Source organism: Eutrema salsugineum, unplaced genomic scaffold (genome assembly GCF_000478725.1).
Source record: "Eutrema salsugineum unplaced genomic scaffold, Eutsalg1_0 scaffold_4, whole genome shotgun sequence".
Lineage (NCBI taxonomy): Eukaryota > Viridiplantae > Streptophyta > Magnoliopsida > Brassicales > Brassicaceae > Eutrema > Eutrema salsugineum.
In genome coordinates this window covers 14,366,259-14,387,163 of record NW_006256686.1, presented here as the reverse complement: position 1 = coordinate 14,387,163, position 20,905 = coordinate 14,366,259, and the positions used below count along the sequence as shown (strand labels likewise).

General features: G+C 42.9%; 1 non-coding gene across 1 annotated transcript; it reads right to left on the bottom strand.

Annotated features, from left to right (window-relative positions):
- Window positions 1–11,430: 11,430 nt before the first annotated feature.
- Window positions 11,431–11,537, bottom strand: LOC112084680. Its single transcript, XR_002898342.1, has one exon. It is a non-coding gene; the product is annotated as a small nucleolar RNA R71 (small nucleolar RNA).
- Between the last annotated feature and the right edge of the window lie 9,368 nt (window positions 11,538–20,905).

Below are 20,905 nucleotides of genomic sequence, written 5' to 3'. Positions count from 1 at the left end.
CAGTAGATGGAGAACTTTGCTTGTGAGACTTAAATCGCTTGTCTTAGCCGCATGCCCAAGTAGGAATGTTTTGCGAGTATTGCTGTGGCTTGATCTTCTTCTTCTTCTTCAAATCGCAGGACAAAGGCGGTTTCTGGGGAATGTGCATATGTGCGGGTTGGTTTCCATTGCACCTAGGTCGCAGGCTTAAGTCGGAGTGATTTGCGAGTGATCGTGCGGCTTAATTCCAGGCGCGGCTAACTCGCATGCCTAAGTCGCACGATTGTGGACTTAGCATTTCTCTTGCTCGGGAGCCTCAGACCTCATCCAGTGATAGCCTACCCGCACTTCTCAACTCGCAGCATCAGCTTTCAGGTATTCATCTTCAGGCCTGCGGGTTAACCAAGTCGCAAGACCATCTCGCAGCATTCAGAGCAGCTTGGACCACTTCGCATTCCAGAGATTGTAACTTCTCTGGTACTTGCCCGAATTGAGTGATTCCGGTTGCCGAAGAGCGAAGACTCCTTTATCTCCAAGTTTAATGAAGGAAGCTTCGGTGCTTGGGAAGTGGAAGGCTTCCTGGAGTGCACATCTTTGCAATGCATTTACACGATCAGAGAGAGGCGTCTAGACATGTGTCCATTCCGGAGACCGTATCTTCCTGCTCATAGCTCCGAATTGAATGATCTCGGACGTTCTGGAAAGAGGACTCAAATTTCCCTGATTCTCATGAAGGCCCCGGAAACTGAATCGGCGTGGAAGTGCACCGTCCTTCGCATTCTTCAGAGCTCATCGGCTCGGTCCAAAACAGCAGCGAGACAGGGGTTTCTTCCGACGAGATTAACTCTCTGCTCACGCGTCCGAATTCCATGATTCCACTTGCTATGAAACCGTGATCCAATTCTCTCCAACGTAAATGAAGCACCCGACATCTGAATCAGACCGGAAGGTTCCCCGGACAGGCGATTTCGGAAACGTGTCTGCACCCGGAGATTTTGGCTGAGAGATCCTTTAGCCGGTACGCGTTTTGGCCGATAAGATCCACCCGCGGTACGTGTTTTGGCCGATAAAATCTTTCCTGGTACGCGAGAATGGCCGAGAACCTCCTTTCAAGCTTTGATCACCATTTCTCTTCCTGGATTCACCTCTTCAACTCCAAATAGCTCCAAATGCACCTGATAAACACTCTAAACATGCAAAGACTCATTGGGACCTAATGCATCTCCTAAGTTCTAAAACAAACCCTAAGGACCTAAAATGCATGAATTAAAACATGATTTGGAATGAAATATGCAACCAAAATGATGCAAATTATGAACATATCAGTGCCTGATATCCCCGAGCCCGTTCAACATCAATAAGTAACCCGAGCCGTTATGCATTCACAAAATCACGGCTCGGCGTTACATTCACAAAATCACCTTGCATACAAATCCTCCTAAGGACACCTTTCCAAACGGCATTGTCAACGCCTCGCCGTTAACGTGAAATCACGGCTCGGCATTGTCAACGCCTCCTCGTTAATGTGAATCATGGCTCGGCATGGTCAACATAAATGCCTCGCCGTTAACGAGAATCACGACTCGGCATTGTCAACGCCTCGCCGTTAACGTGAATCACGGCTCGGCATTGTCAACGCCTCGTCGTTAACGTGAATCATGGCTTGGCATGGTCAACATAAACGCCTCGCCGTTAACGAGAATCACGACTCGGCATTGTCAACGCCTCGCCGTTAACGTGAATCACGGCTCGGCATTGTCAACGCCTCATCGTTAACGTGAATCACGGCTCGACATTTTCAACGCCTCGTCGTTAACAAGAATCACGCCTCGGCATTTCCAACGTAAACGCCTCGCCATTAAACTTGAAGCATGGTTCGGCGTTATTAAACACAAATCGCCTCGCCCTTAACATAGCTCAGTGTTATCAAGCAGAACCGCCTCGTCGCCTTGAACCCCGATTTGGCGACGTTGAACAAGAAAACAACTCGGCATCTTCGAAGCACCTCGGCACTAAAAAGGCTTGGCATTCTTCTTCATATAACTTCGTCGAACACAGCTCGCTATTGTGCTTCGTCAAGAGACGGATCGATGGTTTATCCCACGGCCATGAATAATAAACCTCGTCACTTTCGTCTCCAAACTGACGAGCTGGGGGGCTAACTGTTGGGGTCGGTTTCCACCCCGAACGGATAAACCATCCCGAAGATAAACAAACGTCAGAGAAGACCGGTTGGCAGGAGAAGTGAGTGGCGGGCCGAGCTCTCATATGAAAGAGGTAGGCCGAGCCGTTCTCAACATTACCGACGAGCCGAGCCGCGAAGAACGACAAGTAGGCCGAGCCGCGGGTAGGATGTCCAGTTGGCCGAGCTGCGCAAGGGAGCAAATAGACCGAGCCATGAGTTGAGCAAGCGGCCCGAGCTGGGCAAAAAAGTGAATAGGGCCGAGCTATGCCGAAAGGATGATGGGCCGAGCCAATCCTCCCATGTTGGGCCGAACCAAGGCCTTGGGGGAAAAAAGCCCATAAAAACCCTAGGCAAGGCGTTATGGCGGTGGCCGCGCGAAGAGATAAGGAAATATGCCAAAAATCTCTCCCGGGATTCTCGGCTAGGCGGTTTAGAAAATTAGTATAAATAGGCGATGTATACAATTCATTCTGTAACTTTTCACAACTCTAGAGCAATAAAACCTAAGCACTTTTACAGCAAGAAAAACTTTCTTTCGATCTTACTGTTCTTGACGATAAACCCTAGAAGTTTCCGATCCCTTAGTTTTCCTTAAACAAATTTCTGGTTGTGCGAGTTTTGGCTCACACACTCAGCATAAAAAATCGCGAAATCTACAATAAGTTAACACCGAAATAGCAAGATCAGACACTAAGTAACAACGAAATTACAGAAGCTAGAACAAGTGCTAACGAAACTCAGGAACCTAGCACACTAACGAAACCCTAACAGATTAGCGACACGAAACCACGAAAACTCCTAATAAACCTAAACGAAATCGATAAACAGCAGGAAACCTTGACAATGATTTATCAAACTCGAAACAAAATACTAAAACTCAACCAACTAAAAATTCAGAAACAACAAGAGCAGAGATCGACACCAATAAACTAGGTTTAGACACAAAATTTAAAAGCACAGAGGTTAGGGTTAGTATTTTTGGCTCAGCCTTTGGTTCAGAGTTGGCTCTGATACCATGTGATGCGATCCTAGGTGATCAACTCCGAAGGAAAGGCTGTGAGGGATGCGAGACGGAAGGATGGATGCGTGATGACGATGATTGAGAAGAGGCAGCAGTGACGTGAAGGGGTGATGGTGATGAATTCGATTCTGACGATGACAAGGACGTTATGATGGTTGGTATGAATCAGATGAGATGATGATGAAAATCGATTTGATGATTGATAGAAGATTTTCTTGTAAGTGTAAACTTGTAAGAAAATCGAATTCCATGAACTTTTTGAGTCAAGGAATCAAGAGCAAACTTTGCTGTTTTCTTTCATGTTAAATTCCAAGCTCCATACAAAAGAACTAGGTCTCAAATACTTATAGTCACGAAAAGAGACCTAGGGCACACGTCCAAACAAACAGCAAGGCGTCTAAAACCAAACTACAAAACGTCTGAATTTAAAATAAAACAACGAGGGGTCCCTTCCCAAAGGAACCTAAGTGGTGCGCCTCAAAACTACTAGTGCAAAAGTCTTTGTGACTTTGCACATTATTACCCATTAGCAACAACTCCTAAGTAACTCGACGTAGCAATGATTTCTGCCTCGTTAAAAACCTTGGGGAAGAACCTCCTTCCTACCAAAATCCTCACCAAGGTAAAGAGTACAGAATCATTACCTAAGTTACCTAGCCATTGTTACCGGGTTCTTCGTTCTTCAGGATAGAGATGTTGAAGATGTGAGCTTGAGCTTCTTCTGGATTGATGTCGTTGTTGATGATGAGTGCATGAGCTTCCTTCGCCAACTCTCTTGCTCTGGAACGAGTGATCCTTCCAACTATCTCCAGCTCCTCCTCCTCCGAGCTTGCCACGATCATATCAAATATCAATCATTATGCATCAATCAGGAATAACCTAGAAAATTCTCACTAGCAATACGGGCATAACTAGTTCATAATCCGTCATGCGGAAATCTATTGCACTAAAATCTAACATCCAGTCAACTAGCTCTTAACATTCATTAAAAATCTTGGTCGTTCTCATCAAAGAAAATATAAGCAAGGCAATTTAGGCTAGGTGTCAAAAGGGTTATTATAGGGGTAAGGTTTAAAGTGTTTATGGGTTAACTGAGGATCTGTAGGATGCAAGATATTATGCAAAACCGCAAGAGAGAGTGAAGCTGTTGGTATCCACAGTTTTCAGTCACTTTCTTCTTGCCATAGATTCCTGGTCTTCTTCCTCATGTTCTCTCCTAACTCCCTCAGACTTAGATTTTTGTAAATCTTTCAAAACTATAGCTCTTTAAACGGATAGTGGTTGCTTTTTGCTCCAAAAATTTCGACAATCTAAGACTCATTAGGCTTTTTGTTTCCTTCTTTTTTTTTTTTTTTTTTTTTTGAAAGAGGGGACACCTTTAGATATAGAGTCATAGAGAGCACGAAATTACCAATTAAAATAAGTCTTGTAAAGCTTAATAGGGTTTCTGATATTCTTTCTTCCCAATTCCATTCAGTCTTCCTTGTGAGTGACTGAAAACTGCGTCGCTCCTCTTCTCTCCGACGTTTTTGCACATATCTGCTGATATAAACTAAAGAGAGAATGTATGAGGATTGAAAACAAGGGTTTCGGGTTTAGGGTATGGTACCAAATAAGGATGAACTGGCCATCTAGGACGACAAAGAGTGGTAAAAATGAGGGTAAAAGACGTCTTAGATGTATATCTCGATGCCTGCCTAAAATCAATGATGAGAAAATTAGATATCAATATTAAGGTCAAATAAAATGTGCTAGTATATCCTGTCAGAAAGAATCTCCATGAATAGAAGTCCTCTGGTGGGAGTTCGTAGTGCAAGTACTCTAGCTACCGCCTAGTCTAGTGCTAACCACAAATGAGCTATCATGCATAGTGTAGAAGCGTGCAGGTCTAAATCATCATAGTTTTGTGTCAAACATTCCTGAAAAATACTTAAGGTCAAATAGGTTACATATTAAAATTTAAAAAGTACTTGAAATTTGAAAGCAAAAGCAAGAAAATTATTAGTACGGAAAGACATCCTCCCCCAGACTTAAAGCACACTGTCCCCAGTGTGAAAAAGTTGGTGAGAAGATGGTGAATAAAAGGGAAAATAAAATAAGATAAAAGAAAAGAAAATGATGATAGAACCGTGATGGCTGTCAAATGACAGTGAAATGCTGATCAATCACTCATCCTCCGATGTGTCTGCTTCGAACTTGTGCTGCTCCTGTAGGAAGGTGACAACACGCTCAAATCGTCGTCCTTGTCTCTCAACTCTGCGCTCCAGATCAGAATGTGTGTGTGATGATGTCGATGATGAGGTGTGGCCGGTCGAAACAGATAGCTGAAAGTGAGCACGGGCTGCAGCTGCATCGCGCTTTGCCTTGGCCACTATGTATTGGCCGATGGTGAATAGTAGACGAGGCACAGATGGCAGAAACTCATCGGGTTCCGGAGTCCACCGCGGACGTCCTCCGTTAGAAAATCTCGGGACTGATGCTGAAGGTAAGCAGACTCGGTGCTCCTCGGTGCCAGTGCAATACTTGTAACCAAACCTGTCTGGATCGAAAGTGGAACGAGAGATAGTGTGATCGCGAGAGAGATTGAGTAGGTCATACCAGACGTCGGGAAGTGGATCATCAGATGAGAAGTCGAATCCTACAACCTGTAGTATCGCTGTAATAGGGCTGTCGTAAGCTGGAGTAGCGTCCTCGCAACCATGTAAATCATGCATCACCTTCACCATGTTTTGTGCTATGATCCAGGCAAAGCAGGCAAGTCGTGGGTCGTCCATAAATGGCATCTGAAGTGTAATGAGCTCGGTCTTCAAAACAAATCCCATGTTGTCTCTAGAGAAAATCATGTGTGCTAAGGGTTTGTGCACAACTCTCACTGTAGGATGAGTAAAAAGGACTGACTTGGATCTCCCGCTATCATAGACGCCATGACCCATCTCTCTCCATAGGTCAATTTCGGATTCTTCTTCAAGGTGAATGCCATCAGTGTATGGAAGCTTAAGAGCTTCACAAAGTGAAGGAATGGTGAGTGAGTAAGTCTGTCCGCGGATAGAGAACAACAAGATGCTGTTAGATGCTCTGGGGTTCCTCCTCTTCGTGTGGTGGAGTGTGACAGTTGCTAAGAACTCGCGGACTAGCTCGGGATAAGTTGGAAGGGTTAGCTCCATGTAGGGTCTCAGCTTAAGTTCATCGATGTACCAGATTACATCTTCTCTAATTTTAAGCATCTCGAGTGTATGATAATCAATGCAAGGCGTCGGTTTGATGTTCAGTTTCTTGAAACGTCTTGCATAGTCCACTCTCGGGTTGATCTCTTTTGCAATGTATCGGATCTGTGGTGGCTCGGTTATAAGTAAGATTTTTAGGTCTTAGATGGGTTATCAATCCCTTATGTCACTTGCAGTACAAAGGGTATCAATCCATATATGTGACAAGTTCTTAAGTCAAGTGAGACAAGAAAGGTTTTTGGTGGTGACAAGAAACAAGAAAGCATATTAAACAAGAAACAAGCAAGCAAGATAATTAACTACTAAACCAAGCAAGCAACCAAACAAGATAATGATAAAGCAAATGATGAAAGATAAACCTCTAGATGTGAACATTGATTAGGGTGCTTTAGATACTGATTCATGATGCTAAGAACATAATGCAACACTTGCTACTCTTTAGTCTAGGCTTCTTAATCAGATTAATCCACTCTCATGACATAAATCCCTTTGCAAATCACTTAATCAAGTGTAACAACCATTAGAGATAACCAAGCAATCAGCAAGCATAATGTTCCAAGCCTAATAAGTGACCAAACAATCTTTAACAAAGAAAGACTGAATCTTTTACAGAAAGACATAACAAGCAATCACATGTTCTCAAAACATTTTAACTTAGAACTCTAATCTAGATTAATCCTCTCATGAAGGCATTAACCTCTACACTAATCCATTTTTAAACCAAATTCTCATTTGTGAAATATGAATCAATGAGCATTAAGAAACAGTTCTAATATGTCATTTATGCTTCAAACAAACATTCCCATGGCATTTAAACCTAAACCCTTAAGTTAGCTCTTTCAGACATTTCATCAAACACTTTTGGTGCATGAAATGCCTATGAACCCAGATTTCACTTTCTCAAGGAAATCTGGCATTAGGAGCAGCTAACTAATGAAATGAAATGAGAATCTAGAACCTAAACATCACAAATCAAACATCTAAGCACCCTAATCTGCACACCTAGAAGCTTAAAAGAAGACTACTTACTAATCATGATGAACACACCATTTCCTTTGCAAGAGGTGATGTTAATCATGATTAGAAGTAAAGATTAGATGAAGAAATGATAAGAAACAGCTTCAAGATGATTAAATCTGCTAGATATCTCTTGATCAAACTCGTTTTTACACTCAAGAGGCAAACAAAACAAAGAGAATCCAACTTAGTCTGCTGGTTAATGACTAAAACATATATATATAGGTAGGGTTTTTTGATGGGCCAACCTAGAACAAATTAGGTATTGGTCCCAAAAAGGCCCATAAAAACGTCCTGGTTCGAGAATGTATCGACCAGATTTCAGTCGGTGCAGGAGGTCGATATTTCTTCGGCAATTTGAGAGTGGTTACACCGAGGCGCTACACCGGCTGAACTCACCTCGGTGCGGCGTTAAGGATAGCTTCAGGGGATCAATACCGAGCAGGATTCAGTCGGTGCAGGACGTCGATATTTTTTCGGCATTTTGGCTCCCAAAAGCCAGCCAAAATCGTCAAGGTTCCAAGGTAATACCGACTTGATTTTGGTCGGTACTCCTTCTCGATATGAATGCAGACCTCTTGCGCCAAATCCTTTATAAATCCTTTCTCACTGGTCCAAACCTTGATCGGTCAACTCCATGAGCCATATGGCTCCTTCAGCTCCAACTTTTGTGAAGGGTTCGGGTTCAGATGACGTCGGCAATGGCTCCGTTCCACCGGTTCTTTGATGCGCGTTGCTTTGGTCTTTTATCCGCTTCGAGACATGTACTGCTTCTTATCGCCATAACTTTGAGCTCACAACCCCAAATAGGACGATCTCAAGTGTTCTGGAAACTAGACTCGACCCTCTTGATTCGGTATGAAGACTACAGAGGCTGAATCCTGGTTCAAGTCCTCTTTCTCAGGTGATAAATTTGAGGGATTGTTGGCTTCATAACACTTGTCCGAGTCTGATGCACATAAGGTGATGGTCTCTCCATGGCTTTTGTCCCAATTGCTCCCAATTAGCCCCAAATGACCTGTAAACACTCCAAAAGTGAAAAACTCTCTAGGACCTAATGCAATTCCTAACTAAAGACAAAAGCAAAGACAAATATATGTAAAACTACCTAAATGTATGCATGAGACTCAATATTTGTACAAAAATGCAATCCTAAACATGACAAAATATGAGTATATCACTCGGGAATTGCTCTTGTTTCTCTTGAGTGCTGGAGCAGTCTCATCTCGTAGTTTCTTCTTCTCGGTCTGGCTTGGTTCAACATGTGCTCTCCAAGGGTAACATCATCGGGAATGTCCTCAGAGCTGTCACTAGTGCGATGGCTTCTTCGAGATCTGTTTTGTTCCATTTGTCCTTTCTTGTCTTGTACGCAACCGGGGGGGGGGGGGTTTAAAACTTCCGGAAAATCTTAACGGGCTTTTCTGGGAATGTTCCGGGAATCACCGGGAAATCACCGGGAATCACCGGGAATCACCGGGAATAACCAGGAATCACCGGGAATCACCGGGAATCACCGGGAATCACCAGGTAACACCGGGAAACACTAGGTAACACCGGGAAACACCGTGTAACTTTGGAAAAGCGTTGGAAGTCCGAGTCCACAACCGTGCGACTTAGGCATGCGAGTTGGCCGCGCTTGGAACTAAACCGCACGAAGACTCGCAATCTACACCGACTTGAGCCTGCGACCTGGGAGTAATGGAGACCACGCCGCACACATCCCTGAAGGACCCTGCTACATGGTCGTGCGAGTTAAGGAGTAATGGAGACCAGGCCGCAGACGGATTCGCAAATCACACCGAGAAGGTCATGCGGCTGAGTTTACAAGAGTTTTACCTCGTCCAAGCTTCTTCCTATGGTTGTGCGACATGGGCATGCGGCTTGGGACTAAGGGATGACCAAGTCACACACACACCTTCCCTAGATTTCGTCTTGGTCATGCGAGTTGGAGAGGAAGAGGATTGAACCGCACAAAGACTCGCAAAACACATCTAGATGGGCATGCGGCTGAGACTAAGGGGCTTAAGGCTCACAAGACTGTTTCTTCACCTGTGCAACTTGGGCATGCGACCTGGGAGACTCTTGACCAACTCGCACACTCGTCACTTTATCCACTAAAGCCGGGTCAGGACCCGGTTTTTTCCGGGCTGACCCGGTTCGTTTTTAAAGACTATATATAGTTTTTAGGGTTTTTTTCCCAAAGAACTTAAGCTTTATTCCTTGTTTTTTTGCCTCTTTTGTGAAAGACTCCTTTTAGGAAGAGTAATATCGATTTTTAAGGGTTTAATCAAGAGAGTTTGAGAGATATTTGTGTTTAAATCTGCAAATCCATCATTATCCATCTCCTCCATCTCCATTTCTCATCATTAATCATGCCAATCTTCTCAACTTGCAAAGGTTTAAGAGAGATTAGTATGATTAGTGAGTAGTCACCTTAATGAGATTCTAGATGTGTAGGTTAGGGTGCTAAAGTGTTAGATTAGGAGTGCTTAGGGCTAGATTCATTGATTCATCTCTCTAAACAGCTGTTCTCTAGGCTAGATCCTTGCACATCACTTGAGATCTAGATTCTGGGAATTTCATGCACCAAAAGTGTTTGATGAAATTCCTGAAAGAGCTGTATTAGAGGTTTAAGCATTTGCTGCATGATGATGTATTGTTATTTGCTTGAATGATCTTTTAGAACTATTTATTAATGCTCACTGATTCATATTTCACAAATGATGATTTGGTTTGAAAATGGATTAGTGTAGGGGTTAATACCTTCATGAGAGGATTAGTCTAGATTAGAGTTCTTAATCATTTAAATCATGTCTCATCATTGTCATTAGCATTCCTTGTTTAGCACCAAAGCACCCTAGCCAACTATCATGTCTAGAATCTCATGCCTCCATCATTTCATATTCACATCACTTGTCATTTGCTTAGTTCTTGTTTGATCACTTCTTTTGTCATTAATCTTATTTTAAGTTTTTAGTTGTCATTAATCAATCAAAACCTCACCTGTTTACTTGAATTGAGAAACTGATCACATAGCTTAATGTCTATCACCACATTCTTGGATTGGCAACCTCTTTTATGCTACTTTGACAAGGGGATTGATAGCCCTGAGACCTAAAAAGTCTTGTCTATCAATTGGCGCCGTTGCCAAATTGTGGAGTGTTTAGCATTAAGCTCTGATCTGTTCTTGAGATCAAGTACTTATTTTTTTGTTTTACTGATTACTTTCAAGTTCTGTTTGTGATTTCAGGTGCATGAACACCAGGTCCAGATCAAGAAGCTGTGGTCCACCTTTCCCTCTCAACGACAACATTAATCTTTTGGTACCAAGGAGGAGAAGGGAAAGGCGTGGAAGACAGATTGATCAGGCTCATATGGAAGATCAAAGAGACCATGTGGTTGACATGGAACAACCGGCTCAGGGTAATGGAGCTGGTAATGCAGCTGGTAATGGAGTTGGTCAAGGAATACATCAGGGTAATGTTCATCAGGAACAGGTGCATCAACAGCAAGCTTATGTCCACCAGGGACAAGCTCCAGCTCATCAGCAGATGCATCAGGCCAATGTACAACAAAGACAACATGTGCACCACCAACATCAGCCCTTCCAACACCAGCAAAGGAGATATGAGCAGCCACAGGTCTATGTTGGAGAGAATGACATGGCAAATGCTCATCAGTATGGAGCTGGAATTCAAGCACCACCTGTGCAAAACAACAACTTTGAAGTGAAGGCATCCTTGTTGAATATGGTCCAGAACTCAAAGTTCCATGGATTAGCAATGGAAGATCCCTTGGAACACTTGGATCAATTTGATAAAGTGTATGACCTGACAAAGATAAATGGAGTTTCTGAAGACAGTTTCAAGCTAAGATTATTCCCCTTCAGTCTTGGTGACAAAGCTCACCAATGGGAGAAGAATCTTACAAGAGGCTTCATTCAAACCTGGGAGCAATGCAAGCAGGCCTTTCTATCTAAGTTCTTCTCCACATCCAGAACTGCTAAACTGAGAAACCAAATCTCTAGCTTCACTCAGCACAGCAATGAGAGTTTTGGTGAAGCATATGAGAGATTCAGGAGCTACACCAACCAATGCCCACACCATGGGTTTAGTGAGGCTTCTCTTCTCATAACACTTTATAGAGGTGCTCTTCCCAAGATTAGAAACCAGCTGGATACTGCTTCCAATGGAAACTTTCTGGGAAAGGAGATTCATGCTGCTTTAGAGCTAGTGGAGAACTTAGCAATGAGCAATGAACCTTATGGTGAAGACTATGACAGATCAAATAGATCTGAAGGTTCAAGCTCACAACAGAGGCTCACTAGAGAAGTTAAGGAGTTGAGGAGTGAATTGGACAAGTTCAAATTCACCACTCAAAAGCCAATGCACTTTGTAGGAGAGTATGAGGAACCTTCTCAAATCTTTGAGAACATAAGTGAAGAAGGTCTAACCCAGGAGGAGCTTAATTACATTGGGAATCAGAGGTTCCAGAGATATCAGTATGGCAATGCCAATCAGAACCTCTCTTACAGGAATCCCAATGTAGCAAACCCACAAGACCAGGTCTATCCTAATTCTCAAGCTCCAAAGAACTTTGTTCCCAAGAACAACTTTCAAGGGTCATTCCAACCCAAGAATCAGTTTGCTCAGAATCAGGGTTTTGGTCAGCAACAGCAACCATTTCAGGGTACTGGTTTCAGTTCACAGCAGCAAAAGACACCACCAGGGTTTGGTCCACCTCAGTTCCAACAGCAGGGGCCGGTTCAACACCAGTTCCAGCCACCACCGGTTCAGCAGCAGCCACAGATGGGATCCGATATGGTTGGGATTCTGCAACAACTGCTTCAGGGTCAACAGATATTTGCAAGCCATAATGCAGCCATGCAGCAGGAAATCAAGGAATTGAAGCAAAACCAGGCCTTAAGCTCAAGGAACCAAGGCCACGTACCTGGAAAACCTGAACCGAACCCCAAGGATTATGCTAAAGCCATTACACTGAGGAGTGGAAAGGAGTTACCTAGTATTGAGAACAACAATGTGATCATTGAGGACAATGATCAAACTGAGGGGGAGGCAGCCTTAAAAGATGATCAAGTTGCTGAGAGATCAAGAAAATAAAAGGGTAAAGAGGTAGAAAAGGAACCTGAACCAGAAAAGATATATGTGCCACCACCTCCATACCAACCCAAGCTCCCATTTCCAGGGAGATTTAAGAAGCAGCTTGTAGACAAGGCAAGAGCTGTATTTGAGAAAGCACTCAATGAGACACCACTCACAATGCCTCTCATTGATGCATTTCTAATGATGCCAAAGATGGGTAAGTTTTTGAAGGATGCCATTCTGAATAAGACTAAAGAACTTCAAGGCATGGTGGTACTAAGTCATGAATGCAGTGCTATCATTCAGAAGAAGTCCATTCCAAGAAAGTTGATTGATCCAGGGAGTTTCACACTCCCTTGTGCCATTGGACCTCTACTATTCTCTGGATGTCTTTGTGATCTGGGAGCATCAGTCAGTTTGATGCCATTCTCCATAGCAAAGAAGCTTGGCTTCAGAGTGTTCAAACCTGCAAGGATCTCTCTTATCCTTGCAGACAGATCAGTTAGATTACCTGTTGGGATGTTGGAAGATCTGCCTGTCAAGATTGGTGGTTTTGAAGTTCCAACTGATTTTGTTGTGCTGGAAATGGATTAGGAACCTGTTGATCCTCTTATCTTAGGCAGGCCATTCCTGGGCACAGCAGGAGCTATTATTGACGTGAGAGGTGGGATAATAGAGCTTCAACTTGGGTCCGAGAAGCTCAAGTTTGATGTGAATGAGATGATGAAGAAACCCACCATTGAAGGTCAATGCTTCTATGTCGAGACAATGGATCAGTTGGCTGATGAGTTGCTTGAGGAACTGAATATTGAGGATCCTCTTCAAGCTGATCTAGCTCAAGAACAAGGAGACAATAGGCTCTTAGCAGAAGAAAGTGAGGGGTACAACCTGTATTTGGACAATGCTAGAGAACTTGGTCTTGAGACAAGGTTTTTGGAACTGGAACAAAGTGGCTTTAAGGTTTTGGATATCAAAGGATCAGACATTAGCCAATGCAGCTTGGACAAGGATTGGAATGAGGCTGATGCACCCCCTGTTGAGCTCAATCCTCTACCAACAGGGCTCAGGTATGCCTTCTTGGGCTTAAACTCCACATATCCAGTGATCATCAATGATAGCTTACTAGAGCATGAAGAGAGTGCATTGCTTAGTGAGATAAGAAAGTTCAGGAGAGCAATAGGATACTCTTTGGCTGATATTAGAGGGATCTCTCCTGACATATGCACCCACATGATACACCTGGAGGACCAATCTATGTCCTCTATTGAGCATCAACGACGTCTTAACCCAAACCTCAAGGAGGTGGTTAAGAAGGAGATACTCAAGCTTCTTCAGGCAGGGATAATTTACCTAATCTCTGACTCAAGATGGTTATCTCCTGTTCACGTTGTGCCCAAGAAAGGTGGGATCACGGTGGTTAAAAACGAGAAGGATGAGCTGATAGCTACTAAGACTGTAACAAGACACAGAATGTGTATAGACTATAGAAAGCTCAATGCAGCCTCTAGAAAGGATATTTTTCCTTTGCCTTTCATTGATCAGATGTTAGAGAGGCTTGCAAACCACCCCTTCTTTTGTTTTCTTGATGGGTACTCGGGTTTCTTTCAAATCCCCATAGATCCCCGAGACCAAGAGAAAACAACATTTACTTGCCCTTATGGCACATTTGCATACAGGCGCATGCCTTTTGGTATTTGTAACGCTCCTGCCACATTTCAACGTTGCATGATGCATATCTTCTCTAACATCATTGAAGAGAAGGTGGAGGTGTTCATGGATGATTTTTCTGTCTATGGCTCCTCCTTCTCGGATTGTCTCTCTAATTTGTCACAGGTCTTGGAGAGATGAGAGCAGCATAACTTGGTGTTGAATTGGGAGAAATGCCACTTCATGGTGCAGGAAGGAATTGTACTTGGGAATAAGATATCTGAGAAGGGCATAGAGGTTGACAGAGCAAAAGTAGAAGTGATGGTGAATTTGCAAACTCCCACTTCAGTCAAAGGGATAAGGAGTTTCCTTGGGCATGCAGGGTTTTACAGAAGATTTATCAAAGATTTCTCAATAATAGCCAGACCCTTGACAAGGCTATTGTGTAAAGAAGTTGATTTCATCTTTGATGCTGAGTGTGAAGAGGCCTTCAAGATGATCAAGGATGCATTAGTCAGTGCACCAATTGTCCAAACCCCAGACTGGTCCCTTCCTTTTGAGGTTATGACAGATGCATCTGATTTTGCAGTTGGAGCTGTACTTGGCCAGAGGAAGGATAAGAAACTACATGTCATCTACTATGCTCAAAGAGAAGTATGCTACCACTGAGAAGGAAATGTTGGCAATAGTCTTTGCCTTTGATAAATTCAGAAGCTACCTGGTGGGATCAAAAGTCATTGTCTATACTGATCATGCAGCCCTCAGGTACCTGATGACCAAGAAAGATGCCAAGCCTAGACTATTGAGATGGGTTCTTCTACTTCAGGAGTTTGATATGCAAGTACAAGACAAAAAGAGTATAGAGAATGGAGCTGCAGACCATCTGTAACAACCCGGTTGTTAAGATAAAACGGACAGGCGGGCGCGGGAAAAATGCTAAGTCGAGGACGGATCAAAGAAAATCCGGATTCTGCTGGGAGAGCATGTTTGCCGAGGAAAAGGAGATTTTTATCAAAGAATGCAGAGAATGGCCGAGAGAAACCAACTTTGGCCGATAAAATCAGCTTCTGCCGGGAAGACTTGTTGTTTTATCAAGAAAGTCAGGTTTAGCTGGGGAAATGTGTTTTAGCTCAGGAGCGATGGAAAATGCCGAGAGAATCAGTCTTTAGCCGAGAAAGTCAGATTCTGGCCGAACGATGAAGGATTTGGCCGAGGAGAACGAAACTCTGCCGAGAGAATTGAGTTTTTGCCGATGGATCATATTTTGGCCGAGAAGCAGCGGTTTAGCCAAGAAAAGCTAAGTCCAAGCATAAAAGCTTTGCAGAACAGGAAAGTATGGATTTTCGTCGACGGAAATAGATTTGGCCTAGGAACCGTGAGCGAGTGTCAAGGCCAGTCAGACCGTCTTGGATCAGTAACCAAATTGCGGATTTTTGATAGATAGGACTTTTAAGGGTCTCAGGGCTATCAATCCCCTTGTCAATGTAGTACAAAGAGGTTTATCAATCCAGATGTGGTGTTAGACACTAAGCTATATGATCAAGTTCTTAATTCAAGCAAACAAGAATAGGTTTTGATTAATCTAGAGACAACTATAAACATAAACAGGTTTAAAGACAAATGACAATGACAAATGATGTGAATATGATATGATGGAGGCATGAGATTCTAGACATGATAGTTGGTTAGGGTGCCTTGGTGTTAAACTAGAAATGCTAATGACAATGATGAGACATGATTCAAATGATTAAGAACTCTAATCTAGGTTAATCCTCTCATGAAGGTATTAACCCCTATACTAATCCATTTTCAAACCAAATTCCCATTTGTGAAACATGAATCAATATGCATTAACAAACAGCTCTTAATGATCATTCAAGCATTTAACAAATCATTCCCATGATGAAAAATTACTTAAACCTCTAACACAACTCTTTCAGGAATTTCATCAAACACTTTTGGTGCATGAAATTCCCAGAATCTAGATCTCAAGTGATTATCAAGGATTTAGCATAGAGAACAGCTGTTTAGAGAGATGAATCAATGAATCTAGCCCTAAGCACTCCTAATCTAACACTTTAGCACCCTAACCTACACATCTAGAACCTCATTAAGGTGACTACTCACTAATCATACTAATCTCTCTTAAACTTTTGCAAGTTGAGTAGATTAGCATGATTAATGATGAGAAATGGAGATGGAGATGATAGATTCAAAAGAAAACAGCTTTAAACACCCAGATCTCCTTAAACTCTCTTGATTAAACACTCAAATAAAGATATTTCTCTTCTTAATGGAGTCTTTTCACCAAAAAGGCAAGAGACAAAGGGAATAAAACTTAGTTCTCCCCCAAAAAACCCTAAAAAGTATTTATACCTTCTTAAAAACGAACCGGGTCAGCCCGGAACAAACCGGGTCCTGACCCGGCTTTAATGGATAAAGTGGGAAAAGCTGCGGGTCGGTTCAGTATGTCCCAGGCCGCACACCTAAGTCGCAGTAGATGAAGACTTGTCTTGTGAGGCTTGAATCACCTTGTCGGAGCCGCACGCCTATCTAGGAGTAAATTGCGAGTGTTTCTGCGGCATGGTCTCCTTCCTCTCCAACTCGCAGGGCTGAGCCGGTTTCTGGGGGATGTAGAAACTGTGCGGGTTGGTCTCTATTGCACTTAGGTCGCAGGCTCAAGTCGGAGTGAATTCCGAGTGATCGTGCGGCATAGATCCAGGCGCGGATGACTCGCATGCCTAAGTCGCACGATTGTGGACTTAGCATTTCTCTTGCTCGGGAGCTCCAGACCTCTTCCAGTGATAGTTTACCCGCACATTTCAACTCGCAGCATCAGCATTCAGGTGTTCATCTTCAGGCCTGCGGGTTAACCAAGTCGCAAGACCATCTCGCAGCATCCAGAGCAGCTTAGATCACTTCGCATTCCGGAGAGTGTAACTCCTGTGATACTTGTCCGAATTGAATGATTTCGGTTGCAGAAGACAGAGGACTCATTTATCTCCAACTTCTGTGAAGGAAGTTTCAGTGCTTGGGAGGTGGAAGGCTTCCTGGAGGGCACATCTTTGCAGTGCATGTATACGACCAGAGAGAGGCGTCTAGACATGTGTCCATTCCGGAGGCCGTATCTTCCTGCTCATAGATCCGAATTGAATGCTCTTGGACGTTCTGGAAAGAAAACTCAAATGTCTCTGATTCTCATGAAGGACCCGGAAGCTGAATCGGCCTGGAAGTGCACCGTCCTTCGCATCCTTCAGAACTGATCTGCTCGGTCCGGAATACCTGCGAGACAGGGGTTTCTTCCGACGAGCTTATCTCTCTGCTCACGCGTCCGAATTCTACGATTCCAATTGCTATGAGACCGTGCTTCAATGCTCTCCAACTTCTATGAAGGACCCGCCATCTGAATCGGACCGGAAGGCTCCCCGGACAGGTGATTTCTGAGACTCGTTCGCACCCGGAGATTTTGGCCGATATACTTAATTCGCGGTACGTGAAAATGGCCGGTAAAGCTTCCCGCGGTACATGAAAATGGCCGGTAAAACCTTCCTGGCCAGCGAGAATGGCCGATAACCTCCGTAGACTCAAGTTTTCCACTTTTTCAAGCTCTGCTCACCATTCCACCTCCTGGATTCATCTTTTCAGCTCCATAATCACCTGATAGACACTCAAAACATGCAAAGACTCATTGGGACCTAATGCATCTCCTAAGTTCTAAAACAAACCCTAGGGACCTAAAATACATGAAATAAAACATGATTTGGAATGATTTATGCAACCTAAATGATGCAAATTATGAACATATCAACTCCCCCACACTTGTCCTTTGCTTGTCCTCAAGCAAAAAGAGCAAATGAGAGAAAGAGGTTGTATGCAATGGGAGTTCACATTTTCTTTTTGAGAGAAGTGATCACAATGAGAATTCAAGTTCATGCTCAATTATGCAATGCAAAGCCATACTCAGATATATGTCAACTCAGCAAGGAATCTCCACAAGTTCTTCTCTCTCTCAACTCTTTCACATTCATTAAGCTTTTATCAGGTGGATCTCATGATGCAAGGTTTAAACAAGCTGGCTTGGCTAGGGAGAGGCTATGAGATTAAAATGATCTCATCAGTGTTCAAGTGGGTTAAATGCAGCAAAGGGATCTCTCTATGAATGATCAAACTTTGGCAGAATGCTAAAGGTAAAAAGCAACCTATGCATACAAGGGCAAAGACTCATCACTCCCCACCCTCTACTCAAAGCTTCCTCTCTTGCTCAAAGACCTCACTTTTCACACTCATTTTTCTCTCACTAGGGGATTTGTTCTTCACTTTCACTCTCAAGTCTTGGAACTCAAACTTTACACAGCTCTTTTTCTTTTACAACTTCTAGCCTCTTCTTTCTTTCTTATCAAAACATTTGAGCTTTTGGCTTCTTTTCTTTCTTTTTCACTTAGAGGCTAGATTTTTCTTTTCAACAAACCAGAGCTCACTTTCTCAAAACACCAAGACTGACTTCTTTTTCTTTCATTCCCCTAGTTATTTTCACTCTCTCTTTCCACTCATCTCACCTTTTTCCACTCACCAAAAGGTCTTTTCCCCCACACTTATTCCTCGCCAAAACTCTCAGTTCCTTGATGTTGGAACACAGCACTCAATGAGACCTGCCCTTGTCGCTCTAAACCTAACACTTTCTGCTAAGTTTGATCCAAGGTGGCCTTTCAATTCACACACAAACATTGGCTTAAAAGAAGGATGGGTTCAAGGTGTGGGAACTGATCCATGATGTGGATTCAGCTACTTGAGCTAAGGAAAAGAGTGGTAAAAACAGTGGTTCTAGCTCAAGTATGTATATTGGTATCCACAAGCTTTTTCAAACAATGCATCACAAGATATTTTCAGGTCAAGTTCAAGGTTTCCACTTAATTAGAGTTGAGTTTAATTCAAACTTGCTTCTCAGATTCAAATCATTTCAGACTTTGCAAGCATAGAAAAAGATTCACAAGCATATTCAATTCAAGTTCTCAAAGTGATGTACTCTCTAGAAAACCTATCATTACTCCTTGCAAGATGCAACCTATATGCAAATGCAATCTAGACTCAATCCTAAAAATGAGAATGCAACTACATGATCATTTTTTTTGTGAAAAATTTTCAGATTTTTCCATTTTTTTGGTTTTTATATGCACTTAGATGACTATGCAACTAGAATGTGACTCAAGACTCAAAGTGTAAAATGAGAAAATAGAAAACATGGTTAGTAAAGGATGAAACTCCTCCCCCACACTTAAATAACACAGTCCCTTGTGTTATAAAAGTATGAGAAAGAAGTGAAACCAAAGCAAACAAGCAAAATGCAAAAGGAAAAAAAAAGTCTACATGCTATTTACAAGGTTTTGAGTGTTACCTAGTGGCTGTTGAAATCAGACCCCAATGAGTAGGAGGGGTTCGATGTGTGGCCTGACGGTGTTTCCCAAGAATGGTGGCTGGCTTCATCACTCCCGTCGTCAAGATCTACCCAAGTGGTTCCATATGCGACCAAGGCTGTGCAGTTCATGGAACTCTCCCCAACTTCCTCTCTGTTTCTTGGTGAAACTGGTGCTGGAGCCCCACCTTTGCAAGGGTTTTCAAGCTTCTTGATCCTCTTCTTCATCTCCTTGATGCACTTGGCCATCTTGAGAGAAATTCATTTCTAGGTGTTGAAAACTCAAAGATCTTACTCAATTCTCTGAATGACACTGAATATTCCTTCCCTTTCACAGTAAACTCCACATGTCCAAGCCCATCTCCTTGAATGATTCTTGAATCCCTTGGGTAGTAAATGAAAGCTTCAAAGGAGGCCAAGAACTCTTGGGACTCTTGCTCATAAGCGATTTCTCTCATCTCCAAAAGTGACTCAACACCCATGTTCCCAAGCAAAGTCTTGACATCTTCATAGAGGCCAATCTTCTTCAGAAAGTCCAAATCAGGGAATCTCCCTTGCTGGATCTCTATCTGCTGAAACTTAGCCAGATAATCAGGTGTTTCTGGTTCAGTTTTCTTGAACTTTTTTGATCCCTCTTCATTGGTGCCTTGGGAACCACCAGCTGAGCTGCCGGAGTCACTTTCAGTCTGTTCACTCTCAGATACCACAGCCAACTGTTTCCCCTTTTTCTTGGAACCAGAAGCAACCACCAAAGCTCTTCCTTAAGGCCTTGTCCTTTTTGGCGCTGGATCACACTTTCCTTGCTTTGTAGTATTCTTTGCACCTTGACCTTTGTTTCTTGGCTTTGAAGTTCCTGAGACCAAACCTTTGCCTTTTGATGCAGGGCCCTTCTTCTTGGCCAAAGAGTTGGTTCTTTCAGTCATCTGCCAAGAGATTCTCAAAAATATTGTTAGTACAAGGATGAACCTCACAAAAGTCTCAAAATTTTGAAAAAAATTGTTGCAACAATTTTCAAGATTCAAGAACAGGTAATTACAAACAAAGTGCTCTGTTTTCCAAGACTATCTAGCACCCTAGCATTTATAAAAATAATCCCAAGGTCTAAAACAACCTATCAAAATCGATTCCACACTTTAAAGTTCAAAAAAAAAAAAAAAAAAAAAATCACCATTGAAGAACATGGAAAGAGATGAGTTTCAACAGGGCGAAATACCTTGGGATTAAGATGCAACAAGTTTGAAATGCAATCAGGATGATGTTAACAACTCAAAAACGAGCTCAGAGCACTTTGAATCAACAATTTTGGTGGAGAAATGAGAG